Raw genomic sequence first — 17,303 nt, 5'->3', positions numbered from 1 at the left:
AATATGGGAAATGATAGTACATTGACTACTTAGCCAATCATATGGATTTAATAGGCTAAAAGGACCTTAGTATAGTCATTAACATGTATGGTTGCTTTCTCATGATGATGTAAAATCTAAGGTGATATAAACACAATGAACATGCTAATCTTTATGTGGAGATACATAGTTGTCTTTGCATGTCTCAAGATAAATCTATCCAAATGATAGGCAGAAAAGTGATTACCCAGTCACACACAAGCATGTTGTTATTTGGTCAACCAAAAATGAAACATCTTTAAATATGACACAGAACATGCTTTAAGAAAATTTGAGAAAATATCAAAAACAATGGGAAGAATGAATAAATCAACCAAAAGTTGATAAGTATTTTAAATATTTTATCAACCAAGAGGGTTACAACTAAGAACTATAAAGATGTTGCAAAATCTGTCTCATCTTGAATGAAAGGCTTGTTATTTAACAGTAAGACCAACGTTCAACCTCTATATATGTTTAAAAATCAAAAATACAAAAAGATCCAAGAAGTTCTGTCATGCAAAAACAATTTTTGACCAAATACAGGAGGTTGGAGTCAAATTGGGGTGATCTGGGGAAAGCCAAATAAGCTTTGAGAAGATATATGAGGCATCATAGCACAGTGTTGACCATTAATGCATTATGTTACTAAATGAACCTTAATCATATCATCAAAGAGATGAAATTCATGCTAAGTTTATACCTGCTGTTAACATATCTATGTTGTCATAATAATGCTGAGAATGAAGTATTGAGAAAACTACTTAGTCAATACGATTCCATTTTTGAGATCTTTTCAGAAAATGGAACAAACTATTTTGAAGAGAAATACAACTGAAATTTGATCTCTAAATGCACCATTTGCTCTTAAACTATGATCTTTAATGAAAAATATATTTTGACAAGTGGTTTAAGTCAAAAAGTGTTGCATTTTGCCTTTATTAGGTTGAATATGTAATTTCGGGTAAAGTTTGATGCTTTATAACCTTTCCGGGCACAAAACAGTTGAATATGGTTGAATATGTATTTTCGGGTAAGGTTTGATGCTTTATGACCTTTCCGGGTAAGCTTAGTCACTTTTGACTAAGTTTATGATTTTCGGGCATGCTTTGAAGTGTTTACACTTTCCGGGTAGAGTACACTGTTGTACTAATTTCCCGAGCAAGCTTGAAGTCTTGAGATGATTATGTGTTATAGCTGGCTTTTAACAAGAAATTCTTGTTCCGGGCAAGCTTTGCATTTTATATGCTGATTGTTATTCCAAGCAAACTTTGTGAACTTAGGTTAGTACACCGAGTAAGCTTTGTGATTTGTGTGAATATGTTGTTAGGAAAGGTTTGTTAACCTTTACGGGCACACTTAGATACTATTGTTTAAGTTTGTCATTTTTGGGTATGGTTTGAGATGTTGAAGTCTCTCGGGTAGACTAAACTGTTTAGTCTAGTACTCAGGCATACCTGATGATTGAATATGTGTATCCTAGTAAGCTTAATGCTAACATAGGTTATTCGGGCAAGCTCTTTGAAATTTTAGACTATAGCACACTTAAATGTTTATGTGTTTTAATTTCATTCCTAGCATGCTCTGTGATATTTGTGTTTATGATTTCTTTGAGATTACAAGTGCTTCCGGGCAATCCTTGTTTTCCGGGCACACTTTATATTTCGGGTACACTTTTGTTCCCACAATATACTTGGTAATTTCAAAACTTGATTTTCCAAGTACACTGTCTGCTAGAAGTCCTTTTCCGGGCACACTTTGTACTCTAGGAAGGTTATTCGGGTATACTTTGCATAAGAAGGTTGTTCGGGCACGTTAAAACATTGTGAAGGTTGCTTGGGCATACTGTGCAACCAAGTATGCTTGATTGTATATGTTTTTAGTATGCTTGATTTAATATGATTATTATTCTGATAGGGTTTATGCTAGATTGAGCTATAAATTTAAAATTAAGAAATTAATATGGGGATCTTCATTGATTCCTAGTAAGGAGGTTTATTTGATATTTTATACTTGATTATTTACCTTGTGATTAATTTCTCAAGAAATCTGGTATTTCGGGTAAGCTTTCTTCAATAGTGTCTTGACTTTAAATCACTTAGGTTTACTAAGCAAGGTTTGATGTTTTATTTTCTTGGGTAAGCTTTGGGTAAGTGGAAGTATACTGAGTAGACTTTGCAAAGAGTTACTTTTCCGAGTAAGGTTTGCTAAATCTAACATGAAAAAGAATTATGTGTTTCACAAATGTTTTAAAATATCAAGTGGATAATGTTACTGTTTGACAGCTAATAATTCACTAAACGACAAAAAGCATTTATAACCCACTTTCAAAAGGTATATAAGAGGGAGTTAGGCAAAATTTTTCAACATTATTTTTCCCTCTCTCCTTCCACTGCAACTGCTTACTCACAAAGAAACCTAAACCGACTTATCGCATTCATTTTAATCCAAACCCTAATTTGAATCAGCCCTCTAATTACGACTCGGTAAGCAATAATAATGTGTTTTCCGATCACGATTAGACTATAATGGGCTTTAATTATGTATCTGATTACTAATACTCTGTTTTTGTGTTTAGGTTATAATTGTCGAAGAACAGGTTCTTGATGATATTTCTCTTTTTCTTCTTCATTTTTATAACTAGAAATCACTTAAAGTATTGATGTAACACCCCGTAACCGCAGCGGAAACGTAAAAGGGATGCAACAGACACATCTGATATCAACAGCATTGCTTATAAAGAAAATACCACTACATTAATTTATATCATATTACATTGTTGCTAGTTTCGTTACTGTCTAGGTGTTACACACAAGTTTTACCGATAAGACATTAATATATTCATTACAAAATATAGATCAGCAAGCTTCCAACAAGTAGCATAGATCATTAAGCACATATCAATCATTCCAACTTGGGCATACCTAGAAAACATGTAAAAAAAACGGGTCAACTACGAATAGTTGGTGAGTTTCACTAATTTAAATAAACACTGACAGATCATTTTAATAATCATTTATTAGCAATGTAATTACGCTGGAAACTATGTTTCCCCACTACATTTTCACTAACCTTCTGGGAACTATGTTACCCCAGAACAATAATAACCTCCGGGAACTATGTTACCCCAGAACAATAATAACCTCCGGGAACTATGTTACCCCAGAACAATAATAACCTCCGGGAACTATGTTACCCCAGAACAATAATAACCTCCGGGAACTATGTTACCCCAGAACAATAATAACCTCCGGGAACTATGTTACCCCAGAACAATAATAACCTCCGGGAACTATGTTACCCCAGAACAATAATAACCTCCGGGAACTATGTTACCCCAGAACAATAATAACCTCTGGGAACTATGTTACCCCAGAACAATCCCACACGATAAACAATTTATATGTTCTGTGCATCAAACCATATATATATAAATATACAAGTGTTTCCATACGATCGGTATGTACTTAAATACTTTAATAAAGACATGCTTTCCGCCCCGGGAAAATATTTAAAACAGTTCATTAAAAGGGGCTCGTGAAAACTCACCTTTCTGTGAGTCGGGGCGTGCTACAATGAACTGCTATAAGCCTGGATCTGTAATATGATATCTAGTCGTTACTATATAATTCCCATAAATTAAATCCGTGTCAATCGGTACATCTGGGGACATTGTTAACCCAGTACTGTACTCGATCCGGGGACAATGTTAACCCCGTGACACTCCTAAGGACTCAGATTGTGCCATTACTTAGAGTCTGACGGTCAAAATTGTCATTTTTATGTTTTCCTTGATTTGCGTGCCTAGCACGGTTATCCGTTTTTAGTTTCAAAAATGAGTTTCTTCACACCCGACCCAAAAATGGTGTTTGACTGTTATTTTAGTTAAAGTGATGAAATTAGAGCTCGGTTTGGACACCCCGTTTGGCCGCGGGGCCCGTTTCCGTCATTTAGGTGCCGGAAACAGTAAAATCGGGTAAAATTTCCAAAATCATCCGAATTATTTTCGGATGATTTACTTTTATTTAATTTACTTAGTATTATGAAAATGGTCCATTTTTTGGTTTTTATATACCAGTCAGCTCGCTTATGCGAGTTTTGCCGGTTTACACGTTTTAAGCTTTAAAAATTTGTTTTTATGTTCTTTTTAGCACAAATAATTACCCGTTTAGTCTCGGGTCTTGAAATTTTGCACAAAACTTATTTTGACAGTAAGAAATTTTATAAAAATTTTCCAGATTTATTTTTTTTTATATTTACATTTATTTATCTATTTTTAAACATTATTAAAACACTAAATATGACAAAAATACCAAAAGACTTTAGAAAAATCCCAAATTTTTCCGGTATGATCCCTGCCATCCTCATAACTCCTTGGAATTTTTCCAGAACTCAAAACTCATTTTTCAAGCCATTTTCACAAAAACCGAGCTAGAAAGCCCTAGAACTCGTTTTACCGAAAAGCCCCCTTAGACTTCTCCAACTGAGCTCAAATTTTGTGTGTGACTTTTATATGTTATAAAAAGCTTATCCTAAATTTTCCAGAATTTTTCATCAAGTTTAGCTATTTTTCATCATTTTTGGCCAAAACCGAGCATTAAATTCACCAAATATTCATCTTTTATCCAAAAATTACCAAAAATTCACAGATCTCATATTTTCATGTGTAGATCATCTCTGTGAAATTTCATGACCCGACTCTAAGCACACTACAATCTGTCCAAAATCACTAAATCACACGAAAACCGAACTATCTTGTGTTTTCTAGCGTTAGATCGCGAAGATCTTGGTTTCTAGCCTTTGCTAGCCACTAGATACAACACTTACAAGCACAATAACACTATACCAAGCAAGTTACACCAACAATCAAACCATTTCTTTCATAGTGTCGGTTTTGATATAAAAACAAAGGTTTTAACCGTAAAAATCCGTTCTCGACTCTTTTTACTCATTTCTTGGACCAAGATCCCTTGTATAACTTGTATACATCTCTTGATCATGCAAGAGTCGGTTTCATCTCGGGTTTTCACCCGTCTTTCACATAGAAACTCATTTTACAAGATTTCAACCGTAAAATTTCATTCTAAACTCTTTTAACTCATCACTTGGATCAAGATCCTTTGTATAACTTGTATACATCACTAGATCATGCGAGAATCGGTTTCAACCTGGGTTTTCACCCCTTTTACATTTGAAACCTCCTTTTCTCAAGATCATGAAGTTAGAAACAAGATTCAAGCATCAAAACATGTGTTATACCTTGTAAATCTTGGTTGGAGATCAAGAAATTGGATGAAGATGGATGAGTGTTGAGAGAATTTGGAGTTGGATGTTTAGAAAAAGAAAATGTAAAGTGTGTGTATGTGTAAAAGGGACCGATCGGTCCAAGGTTATGTGTGGGGTGGGGCCCACACATCCATTCTAGGCCACACATTCGGATTACGCAATCCGGATAATGTTGTGGATAATCTGGTTCAGTTCGTTTCTCGTTTAAACTCGTAATTCGGCTTAAAACGAGCCTAAAATGGTCGTTTTTCGGGTTAAAATAAAATTTACATAAAACCGACTTAAAAACTTTAAAAACTTAAACCATGACATTTATTGACTTAAAACATCATATTGTCGGTCATTGTGCATCTTTTTCGGTTTGATCGATCGTCTCTTGCTTGGTTTGATGTTAAAGGTCTCGTTTATCGTACCGACGTACTAATAAATCGAAATCCTTTTTCTGTGCTATAATTCACTTATCCCGAAGCATTAATACTTCGTAAACATCACTAAACATTATATACTTCGTCTATAATGTAATTCCCGATTCGTTCGGGTTTCAATAATCGTTCATTTGTTAATTGTAATTCCAATACGAATCACTATATATTCGAGTATGATTCGTACTATGAATCATATATACTCGTATAAACGTACTATAACTCATATAATCAATATTAAATGACACGTAAATAGTATATACCGGCTAGGGTATACCTGGATTTGCCGGAATCATTACATTCTCCCCCCGTTATAAAAATTTCGTCCTCGAAATTTTACACGTCAACTACTTCCTTTTGAGGAAATAGGTGGGGGTATTTCTTCCGAAATTCATCCTTTCGTTCCCAAGTAAATTCTGGGCCATGTTGCGAATTCCATCTAACTTTGACCAACGAGATCTTATTGTGTCTAAGTTGTTTGGTCTTACCGTCCACTATTTCAATGGGCTCCTCTACGAAGTTGAGCTTATCATTTATTTGAACACCCTCTAAGGGTAACACTGATGTCTCATCCGCCAGACATCTTTTCAAATTTGACACATGGAACACGTTATGAACTGCACTTAGTTCCTCAGGCAGTTCTAATCGGTAAGCTACCGGACCGATTTTTGCAGTGATGCTGAATGGTCCAATGTATCTAGGGGCCAACTTCCCCGCCTTTCCAAATCTGACCACTCCTTTCCAGGGTGATACTTTCAAATATACCTTTTCCCCCTTCTCAAATGACAACGGTTTTCGACGGGTATCGGCATAACTCTTCTGCCGGTCCCGCGCGGCTTTCGGGTTGTTCTTAATTTCAAGAATCTTGCTGGTCGTCTCCTGGACCAGATCCGATCTAATGACCTGCGAGTCACCCACTTCAGACCAGCAAAGTGGTGATCGGCACTTCCGTCCATACAATGCTTCATAAGGTGCTGCCTTTATACTGCTATGGTAACTGTTATTATAGGAAAATTCAACTAGTGGGAAATGTTGATCCCAGTTTCCCTTAAAGTCCAGTACGCAGGCACGAAGCAAATCCTCCAAAGTTTGAATGGTCCTCTCAGACTGACCATCGGTCTGAGGGTGGTAAGCTGTGCTTAGGTCAATACGTGTTCCTAATGCTTCTTGGATAGCTTGCCAAAGTTTGGAGGTGAAATGGCTATCCCTATCGGAGATGATCGAGATGGGGATGCCATGACGAGACACTATTTCATTTATATAAATCTGCGCAAGTCTCTCTGTGTTATAATTATTTCTAATCGGGATAAAATGTGCCGATTTGGTTAATCGATCCACGATTACCCAAATTGCATCATGTCCCCGGGATGTCTTAGGGAGGTGTGTCACGAAATCCATCGTGATTTGCTCCCATTTCCATTCGGGAATTTCCGGTTGTTGTAACATCCCAGAGGGTTTCTGGTGCTCCGCCTTAACTCTTGCACACGTCGTACACTTGCCGACGTATGTGGCTCTATCCTTTTTCATACCTGGCCACCAGTAAAATTCTTTCACATCCTTGTATATTTTATCTGATCCCGGATGTATGGAATATTTTGATTTATGTGCTTCGTCCATGATCAAATTACGAAGGTCGTGGAGGGTCGGAATCCAAATCCGATTTTTGAAATAGAGAATTTCATCCACACGCTGTTCGAAATTCTTTTCGTTACAGAAAAGTCCCTCTTTTTCCAATTGGTCCCCTTTCAACGCCTCGCGTTGAGCGACTCGAATCAAATCCGAAAGGTTCGACTGGACTATCATTTCCAACGCTCGCACGCGTAGCGGCTTAACTCGATCTTTCCTACTCAAGGCATCGGCTACAACGTTAGCCTTGCCGGGGTGATATCGGATGTCACGGTCATAGTCAGTCAGTAACTCGACCCACCTTCGTTGTCTCATATTCAGTTCTTTCTGATCGAATATGTGTTGCAAACTTTTATGATCAGTGAAGATGGTGCACTTTGTACCGTAGAGATAGTGCCTCCAGATTTTAAGTGCGAATATGACTGCTCCCAGTTCTAGGTCATGAGTAGTGTAATTTTTCTCGTGAACTTTTAATTGTCGAGAAGCATAGGCTACAACCTTACTATTTTGCATCAATGCGCATCCTAACCCTCTCCGGGATGCGTCACAATACACGACAAAACCATCGTCTCCGTCGGGGAGACTTAAGATTGGCGCTTGGCACAATCTTTGTTTTAGCGTTTGAAACGCCGTTTCCTGCTCTTCACCCCATTCATACTTCCGATCCTTTTGAGTCAGGAGGGTTAAAGGTTGGGCGATGCTGGAAAAGTTCTCTATAAATCGACGATAGTATCCAGCTAAGCCTAAGAATTGGCGGATTTCCTTTGGAGATTTAGGCGCTTGCCAATTCTTAATTGCTTCAACCTTACTCGGATCAACGTGTATTCCTTGGGGGTTTATAACGTGACCGAGGAATTGCACCTCTTGTAACCAGAAGTTACACTTGGAGAATTTTGCATATAACTTTTCCTGATCCAGGAGCTCTAAAACTAACTTTAAGTGTTGCTCGTGCTCATCTTTACTCTTCGAGTATATCAAAATATCGTCAATAAATACAATGACGAATTTGTCGAGATAGGGTTTACAGACTCGATTCATGAGATCCATGAATACTGCTGGCGCATTTGTTAGCCCAAAAGGCATAACTAAGAACTCGTAATGGCCGTAGCGAGTCCGGAATGCGGTTTTTGGGATATCCTCCTCCTGAATTCTAACCTGATGGTATCCCGATCTAAGATCTATTTTTGAAAAGTAGCTCGCCCCTTGTAGTTGGTCGAACAGATCATCGATTCGGGGGGAGGATACCTATTTTTGATTGTCAACTTGTTCAATTCCCTGTAATCAATGCACATTCTAAGGCTCCCGTCCTTCTTTTTCACGAATAGAACATGTGCACCCCACGGGGAATAACTGGGACGTATAAATCCCTTATCCAACAATTCCTGTAACTGGTTGGATAATTCTTGCATCTCGGATGGTGCAAGTCGGTAGGGCGCCTTAGCAACAGGGCCAGCTTGAGGTAACAGATCGATTCTGAATTCGACCTGTCGGGTTGGCGGTAATCCAGGAAGTTCCTCTGGGAAAACTTGTGGAAATTCGCGTACCACGGGAATATCGTCCACCCGTTTTTCCTCAGAATCGGTGGCCGTCAGGCTCGCTAGATACGCCACACAACCCTGACGTATATATTTTAACACCTTGAGATGGGATATAAATGGTATCATGGTGCCGGATTTTTCTCCTTGCACTAATACCTCCTCGTCATCCGACACTCGGATCTTGACGATTTTCTTTTCACAGTTTATTTCTACCCTGTTACGTGCTAGCCAATCCATTCCCACTATCACGTCAAAACTAGCCAATTCTACCGGTAACAAGTCAATCAGAAAGGATTGTTCGTTCAGAATAAAAAGGCAATTCCGAACTATCTGATTAACTATCATGGTTTTACCGTTAGCGACTTCTACGGTGTAAGGTTCTATGGTTTCACCAATAGGAAGGTTTGCTATCGAAAGGAATCTAACGGAGACAAAACTTCTATCGGCGCCTGTATCAAATAATACAAAAGCGTAATGATCAGAGACGAGGAAGGTACCTGTCACTACGCTGGGGTCCTGGTGTGCCTCGTTTGCCCCCATCACGAATGCTCGGCCTCGCGCCGGATTGGACGACGATGCCTGACCCGTGAGTTGTCTCCCGTTTCCTCCCTGGTTCAGTTTCGGGCAGTTCCTTTTGAAGTGATCCGTGCTGCCGCATTCGTAGCAAGCACGGCTAGTGGTCACCATTTGGTTTCCTTGCGGGTTTTGCTGTCGGGCCGGTTGGGTCCTAAATGGCTGCGCACGGATAGGTTGCGGTTGACGGTTCAGATTGTTCAGATTTGTCTTACAATTTGGTGCGTAGTGTCCAATCCTGCCACACCGGTGGCACACCACCTCTTTGCACACGCCACCATGGTGGTAACCACATTTCCCGCACTTAGGAAATGTTCCCTTCTGCGGTTCTTGCCTTCCGCCCGAACTAGTCATGGCATAGCTCTAGGCAGCGGGCCTAGCTCGTTTGCTTTGCTGCTTTTCCTGGATCATATGGTCATGTGTACCCCGTTTTCCCTCAGCGGATTCTCCTGTCACCTTTAGTGATCCGCTCCGTAAGAAATCATACGTGACAATGCCAGCCTGTGTCACTGCACTTTCATACGTCTGGTGTCCCCCCGCGTTAACTATACTCCTCACTACTGGAGTAAGTTCCCAAATATAACTTGTTGATGACATCAATGGAAAGAGAATCGAAGCAACTGTTGCAAGACAAGAAATACACATAACTGAAAGGATGATAAGAAGATGCTTGCGGTTGAATGATGATGAACATAACTCAATAAACTTCAATACAGCTCACTTGATGAGGATATTTGAACAGACGATGGGTTATCAGGGAACTCTACATAATAGACAGTTTCAAAAGGGGATGTTCCCTATGCTGTATAGGTTTCTTATCCATCATGTGATACATGGGTTTGCCCCAAGGAAATGATCATGGACTTTGATGAGTCATGATTTGGCAAATGCTACTGTTGGAATTATGTATGATCTACCCTTCAACTTTTCAAAGATGATATTTGAAGGATTGGTAGCAAACTTGAAGAAGGCAGAGAAGGACAGATTCTTACAATATCCAAGATTCCTATAGAAAATCTTTAACCATGAATTACAAGATCTACCCACTGTTGGCATTACACACCTACTGCAGAATCCTGACACATACAGAAGAATCAGAAATCCGGGTGTTGCCAATAGATTTGACTCAAACGTCCCATTTGAGATCTTGCCATGGTTGCCAGTGCCTGAGTTAAGCTCAGAGGAGGAAGGAGGGGAAGATGTTTCTGGAAGTGATAGTGATGACTCTGATGGAGAGAACAATGCTGATGATGGAGATGAAGGAGGGGCTAGAGGAGCCATGATTGTTGGTGCACATGATCAGGAGGAGCAACCTGAGCAACCAGAACAACCCATTCCAACACCACCACAATCACCACCACCCATTGACCAACCCATTATACCATCACCACCACTAACTCCACCACATCAAACCACTCAATCCCCACCCCACACCCTAAGCCAATCCCAACCTGAAACATCATCTCATGTATCCCCAACACCACAAACACCACCAACATCTAGCCCAATTCACTCAGATCCTTTTATTCCAAGCCCACCTCATACACAATCACCACCATTATCCATATTCCAAACTCACACCACAAACCAATAACAACCTGAACATGAACCATTCTCTACATCACCACCAACAACACCACTCACTTACACAGACTTATGTCAAAGAAATATGGATTTGATGTTAGAAAATGTTGAATTGAAGAGAAGGAATGAGGAGGTGACCAATGAAAATGTAATGTTGCTAGAACAATTGGTTCAAGCAAAATTAAAAATTCAAGCCCTGGAGCAGGAGGTAGAGAAGACCTCAGCTTCTCCAAAACAGGGGGAGAATGAGAAGATGCCATCTAGCCATATTGAAAATGTTGAAACTGAGAAGGAGATGGATACAAGTGTTGAAACTGTGGATGCTTTGAAATTGATTTTGAATGTTTATGATAGTGAGGATGAGGATAGTGAGGAGAGGAGAATTGAAGAGAGATTATGAAGCTGATATGTCTGATGGTGCAGAACAGGATTATGATGTGAATAATGAAATTGTGAGAGTGTAGGTTCCCAGCAGGATCTACACGGAAATATCTCGTTCTACGGAGGTGCGGAATCCCTACGTAAGACGATACGAGCGTAGAATCGATATACGTTAAACACAAGCAAACACACGTTACAATACTCAAAAAAACACGTTGTATTGCAACTAATAACACGTGAAATACAATCACCGATTACACGTACTGAAAACTTGATTTTCAAATAACCCGTAGGCTAACCTATATATCATACGACAACTTCGCCTAACATGTTTAGGCGAAGTTGTCACTAACTTCGCTTGTTCCACAAGTTCGCCTATATCAGGCGAACTTGTGAGACAAGTTCGCTTAAACATCAATACAAATCCAAATAACACGATTACAGACACTAGATACTGAACTACTGACATCATGTACCAATAGACTCCCCCTTGGCAGTAGCTTCATATCTCTATCTTCAAACACGTGTCTCGTAATCCCAAAAATCTTGTATCTTCCATCTTCAAGCATGAACGCCTTCTCGTACACAAACTGAAACTACTCTTTGATATTTCTTTGCTTCTTCTTTCCAGGCAGGAATATAAAATATCTTTTTCTCATTTAGCACCTGGATATCAGCTTGAGACAAATTCACTAAGTGCATTGGATCATACACTCTCATCAGCTCTTGTTCATCTTCATCCTCCATCACCGCTTCAGCCGTCTCACTATCAACGTACCACCATTTCAGATCCTTGAGCACATCCTTGGGCATTTGTTTCATTGGCAATTCTTTTAGACACCGGATCGGCTTATACTTCATTATCATCCAAGGTTTGCCATCTGCTCTCATTCCTCTGTCTTTGTCTTCAACGAGCTTTCCTTTCTGCGGTTTCAACAGCTCGAACTTTTTCTCCTTCATGCTTTCTTTCCAGACTATCTTTCCAATGATCCTAGCCATGTTATCATCACTCCTGTTTATCAATCCCAACCTGGCTAAGTCCTTCACTTCACACTCAGGCAACGTATTCAACGACCTCAACAATCTCTTGAAATACTGAGCCCCATCATACCGTTTAATCACAAAGAGCCTCAACTGCTCATTATATAACCAGCAAATAATCCCCTTTTTCGATTCAGCATAACCCTTGATGTTGTAACTTTTCTTGAACATAGTAGGGACCGCCGGTTTCTTAGTCTTTACGAACCACTGAGCGTAGCCTTCTTTCCATCTTGGCTGCTCCTCCCATTTTGTTTCATCACATCCCGTATCTTGACCCAGATCTGACTTTTCAACTGCCGACATCTCATGTTCAACATTCTCCTCCACAATCTCTCCTTCTTCAGCTTCATCGTCAATCACGATCTCAGCCCCTATCTTCTCAATCTCTTCCATTGGTAACATATCAACATCACACATAACGTCATCATCTAACACCTCCTCAGCATCCACAACCACCACATCATCACCCCCTGAACCGCCAGCTGCACTCGTTGACTCCCACTGAGATGTGGAAGTCCCAAGAGCTTGTTCAGTTCTTGGCAACTCACCACCTACACCTTTCGATGCATTGGGATCATCGTCTTGATCGTTGCTCTTTTTTGTCCTCAGCTCGTCACCCTTACAGCTCGTCTCCCCCTGAGATACCAAGAACTGTTTCAAGGCATCAAATATTTTACCATGCTCGATCAGGAGGGACGACTGAATTTGATTCTCCGCAACGAGGCGCTGAATAGCATGAGTCTGGATAAGATTTACTCTTGATTGTTCTGCCACGACCCTTTCAAGCGCTGCTATTCTTTCCGAGTCGGATAAGGTTGCATCGAAATCAAACCTCATATGTGATATATCTTGAGCGTACGGAGGAGGGATCCCCAATGTAAACGGCACCTCAGAAACAGGTGGAAACGTAACCGTAGGTGGTATCGTAACCGACAACCCTGCAGTGGCGACAACCGTCGACTCAATAAACCTTGCTACGACCTCCGATGGAGTAAGAGATGGAGGTGGCAAGGACACAATCTCCGGAGCCGAGAGCTGGAATGTAGTGGGTGGGATGCCGAAGGAAGACGAGGTAGTCACCACGGGAACATCCGCGGCGCTTAACCCTGTAACTGGCAGTGATGAGGGGACCATAGTCGTATCAGACAGTGCGGGTGGAGTAAAACGAACCACCTTTGAGCTCTCACCAGCTCCCGAACCTGCACCTACCCTTTCCCTTCTCGATCTTCGAACCAACCGATGTAATTCTTCTTCAAAATCCGAATCACTGTCATCGGTGTCTCTCTTTCTCTTCCCATGAATCCTTTCTTGTGTAACTAAAATCCGTCTAGCTTTAGCCATATCATCATCTGAGGTATCAGAATCAGCCTCCGTCGTAGTTGTCATAGCCACATCCACACTAGTAACCCGTGCAACCGAGACTTGTACATCTTCTTCTGGATCAACACGTTCCATATCAAAAAATCCTTGACCGCCAAACGCAGCTTCAAGGTCTACATTTTCCTCCGATGCCACAACAGGAGCAGCAGGTAAAGCTTGCTGAACCACAGGTGGTGGTTGAGGTGCTTCAGCCTGTTGTGGTGCAGGATCCCGAAACTCGTCCCCACGAGCTGCAACATACCCCGGGTCGATCAAGTACCCAAATAGCGAAGTATGTCGAGGACGAAGTTCTGGCTTACTTCTGGCACTTGATGATCTACACTGGGCAAAGATTCGTTTGCTGACACTTTCCACATACCGAATCGGACGGCGCTGAGGTAACGAGGGAGCCACGTGATTCAAGATCATTTGAAGAAATCTTGGGTACATTAAGAATCTCTCACGCGCCACCGCTCGTCTTTGACGGTCTATCTCGTAGAACACCATCTGACTAAAGCTATAACGCTTATTGTAAGTCAGTGCTGTCATCGCTGACTGCATCGTTGCACCCATTCCATCTGTACCAGCCTTTCTACCCGACATGCACACGATCATCACGTGCATGAGAAACCGCCATTGATCTAACAAGAACCCCTTTCGTCTTTGAGTATCCCCTAATAGACCAGAATAGCCCATTCTTAGAAAAGCACCATCTCTGAATGGAGCCACGAAGTCTGTAGGATCGTCTCTCGTTTCATCTCCAAATTGCAAGGCCACCCTGATCTGCTCATACGAGAACTGCACTACCTGATTGTTAACCGTTGCACGCATAACCGGGGGCTCGACTCGACAATCATATTCAACTGTCTGCCAGAAATCTTCGATGTTTGGCAAAGAGATAGGCAGTGTTGTAGTAATAGCGTGGAAGATACGCGAGCGGATAAGAAACGTGATGATTTCGCGGAAATCATCAACACCGCTCGCATCCGGGTCCAAAGTTATGTACATGTTATGCCCCGGGAAAAACTGTCGGTTGTTGTCTCCACCTTCATCACCACCTGCACCACCGGCTCCAGCTACAGCAGCCATTTCTGCAACAAAAACAGTCTAAGTTAGAGAATCGTCAAGTCAAATCACAAGTTTGCCTGTTACCATGAGCGAAGTTATGATTTATCTTGTATAGGCGAAGTTAGGGGTGGGGCGAAGTTGGTAATAACTTCGCCTGATAAATGTAAATTAAAAATAAGTTAAAAGGGCCAGGCGAAGTTAATGATAACTTCGCCTAACCACAACTTCGCCTCATATACTGTTAAACAATTAAATATCAGGCGAAGTTAACCCTTAGGCGAAGTTAAGGTTAACTTCGCCTAAACTGTAACTTCGCCTGAATCTGAAGCGGCAACAGTATAGACGGCCAAACGAGGTGAAATTGGATAATTTGATGATTGTGGACTCTACAAAACATGTTTTTGAGGAGATCACGACGATCAAGTTGATTACGACCACGTGAAAATAAGTTTGAAAAGCGGGTGTTGAGGGTTTGAATGAACGGGGTCACGAATCGGATCAAAAAAAATCTTTGATTAACGCCATTGACACTACACACCTTAAGACGGATTGAAATTGATTAATATGAAGGTTTGATTCACAAGATAACTTCGCCGAGGATTAACAGTTGATAAGTTCGTTGGTTTATGAAAAGTAAAAGTAAAAAGAGTTTGACTATAAGACTTCTTTATATACCTTCAATATTATACAGGCGAAGATAGGGTTAACTTCGCTTACCCCTTAACTTCGCCTGTCTAATAAGTTCGCCTATAATTTCACAACTTCGCTTATATTAAAAGTTACACAACAAGCCCTTATAAATTGAACATTTTGCCATTAACTTTTAAAACCTCCTTTAAAGCGTTAAAATAAATATGATCAACGACCAAGTAACCAGGTATTAAACCATAAAACGACATAAGTAGAATAAATTTTAGAAATAAAGTACACGGGATCATATTTCAGTCTTGACGGGGGACCAACATGTTTTAGAAAAGATCCGAACAGGAATCATACTAATTAAGTGACTGTCACATAGATCCATGTTCAGCTGTATTATGACATAAAGAGACAGGTTGTAAGTAGGTAAATAACTTAGTATGGTTTTCATCGCTTCTGTGATACGGGTTAGGTTCAATTAAGCTCAAAACTTAAATGGGCAACACATCAGAGATTGTGACGCCTCCTATCTATTTTCAAAGCTTATTTGGCTTTCCCCAAGTCACCCCGAGTTGACCTCGACCCGTAGTGTCTGATTAAATAGTAAGTACTCTTCGATCTTTAGACTCTTCTTCCCGTTCTCTTTCTTGCCTCATGATTGATTAGTATTACATTATAAGCTTTAGAAGGCTTAAATAATTTATTTTTTATTTTTTTTTTAAATAATAAGATTTACACAACTTTAAGTAAACTACTGCAAGTCCCGAATCTGGATCACTGCAGTTTCTTGACACACCATCTTCTCGGGAATCAGAACACTCATGGGCTCGTGTATGACTGGGTAATCGCTTTTCTGCCTATCATTCGGAAAGATATATATGGAGACATGCACAACTCTTAAGGAGTTTCCACGTAAGATCGAGGAGATTTAGTTAGTATCACTTCTACTTTTACGCACCATAAAAAGCTACCATGACATACAATGACTGTTCTAAAGTCTTTTAGGCCTAATAACTTCACTAGTTAAGCACACAGAATCAGTTTGTCTATCACTTTCCAAGGTTGGATCAATTTTCTTTTAAACATTGTATATTCACTTCTTACGAAGTAGTAGACTTGAAAAATTATTTCATCTCCCAATTAAAAAAAAATTTAACTTCTATCGCCCCGATCAAGTCGAAGTCTTCAGGTAAACGGCTATCCTGAAGATCCAATGGATCAGCTGGACCGACCACATACGAGTATGTGTCCTTCTAACTAAGTATGAACGACTAATTTTCAGCGAAAGAATAAAAACACATCATAAACCGCCCCGGTCACTTTCAGTCATCTGGTTAATGGCTATCCTCATACTCTACAGGTAGAAATGAGGACCAAACATATCCGAATATATGTCCTTCAAACTGAAGCAACCGACATAATTCTAAGCGATAGTGACGTTTTTTTTTTTTTTTTTGTAAGTAAAAACGAAAAACACGGTTACTCGGGATTGATCATCCCATTTAGCTCAACAAGGTTTTGAAAACGAGTTTTGTCAAACGCTTTAGTAAACAAATCAGCGAAATTAGCTAACGAATCAACCTTTTCGAGCACTATCAATTTCTTCTCAGCACAATCCCGTATAAAATGATAACGGATGTCAATGTGTTTAGTTTTGCTATACTTTACGGGATTGTTAGTTACTGAGATAGCAGCAGTGTTATCTATGCAAATAGGAGTATGAGTGAAATTCAGACCGTAATCGCGCAATTGCTGTTGTATCCAAAGA

Source organism: Bidens hawaiensis, unplaced genomic scaffold (assembly GCF_021521415.1).
Source record: "Bidens hawaiensis isolate Kalapana, Puna unplaced genomic scaffold, B.hawaiensis_p1.1 tig00001088_1, whole genome shotgun sequence".
NCBI classification, from domain to species: Eukaryota; Viridiplantae; Streptophyta; class Magnoliopsida; order Asterales; family Asteraceae; genus Bidens; species Bidens hawaiensis.
Note: the sequence above shows the minus strand (reverse complement) of the source record.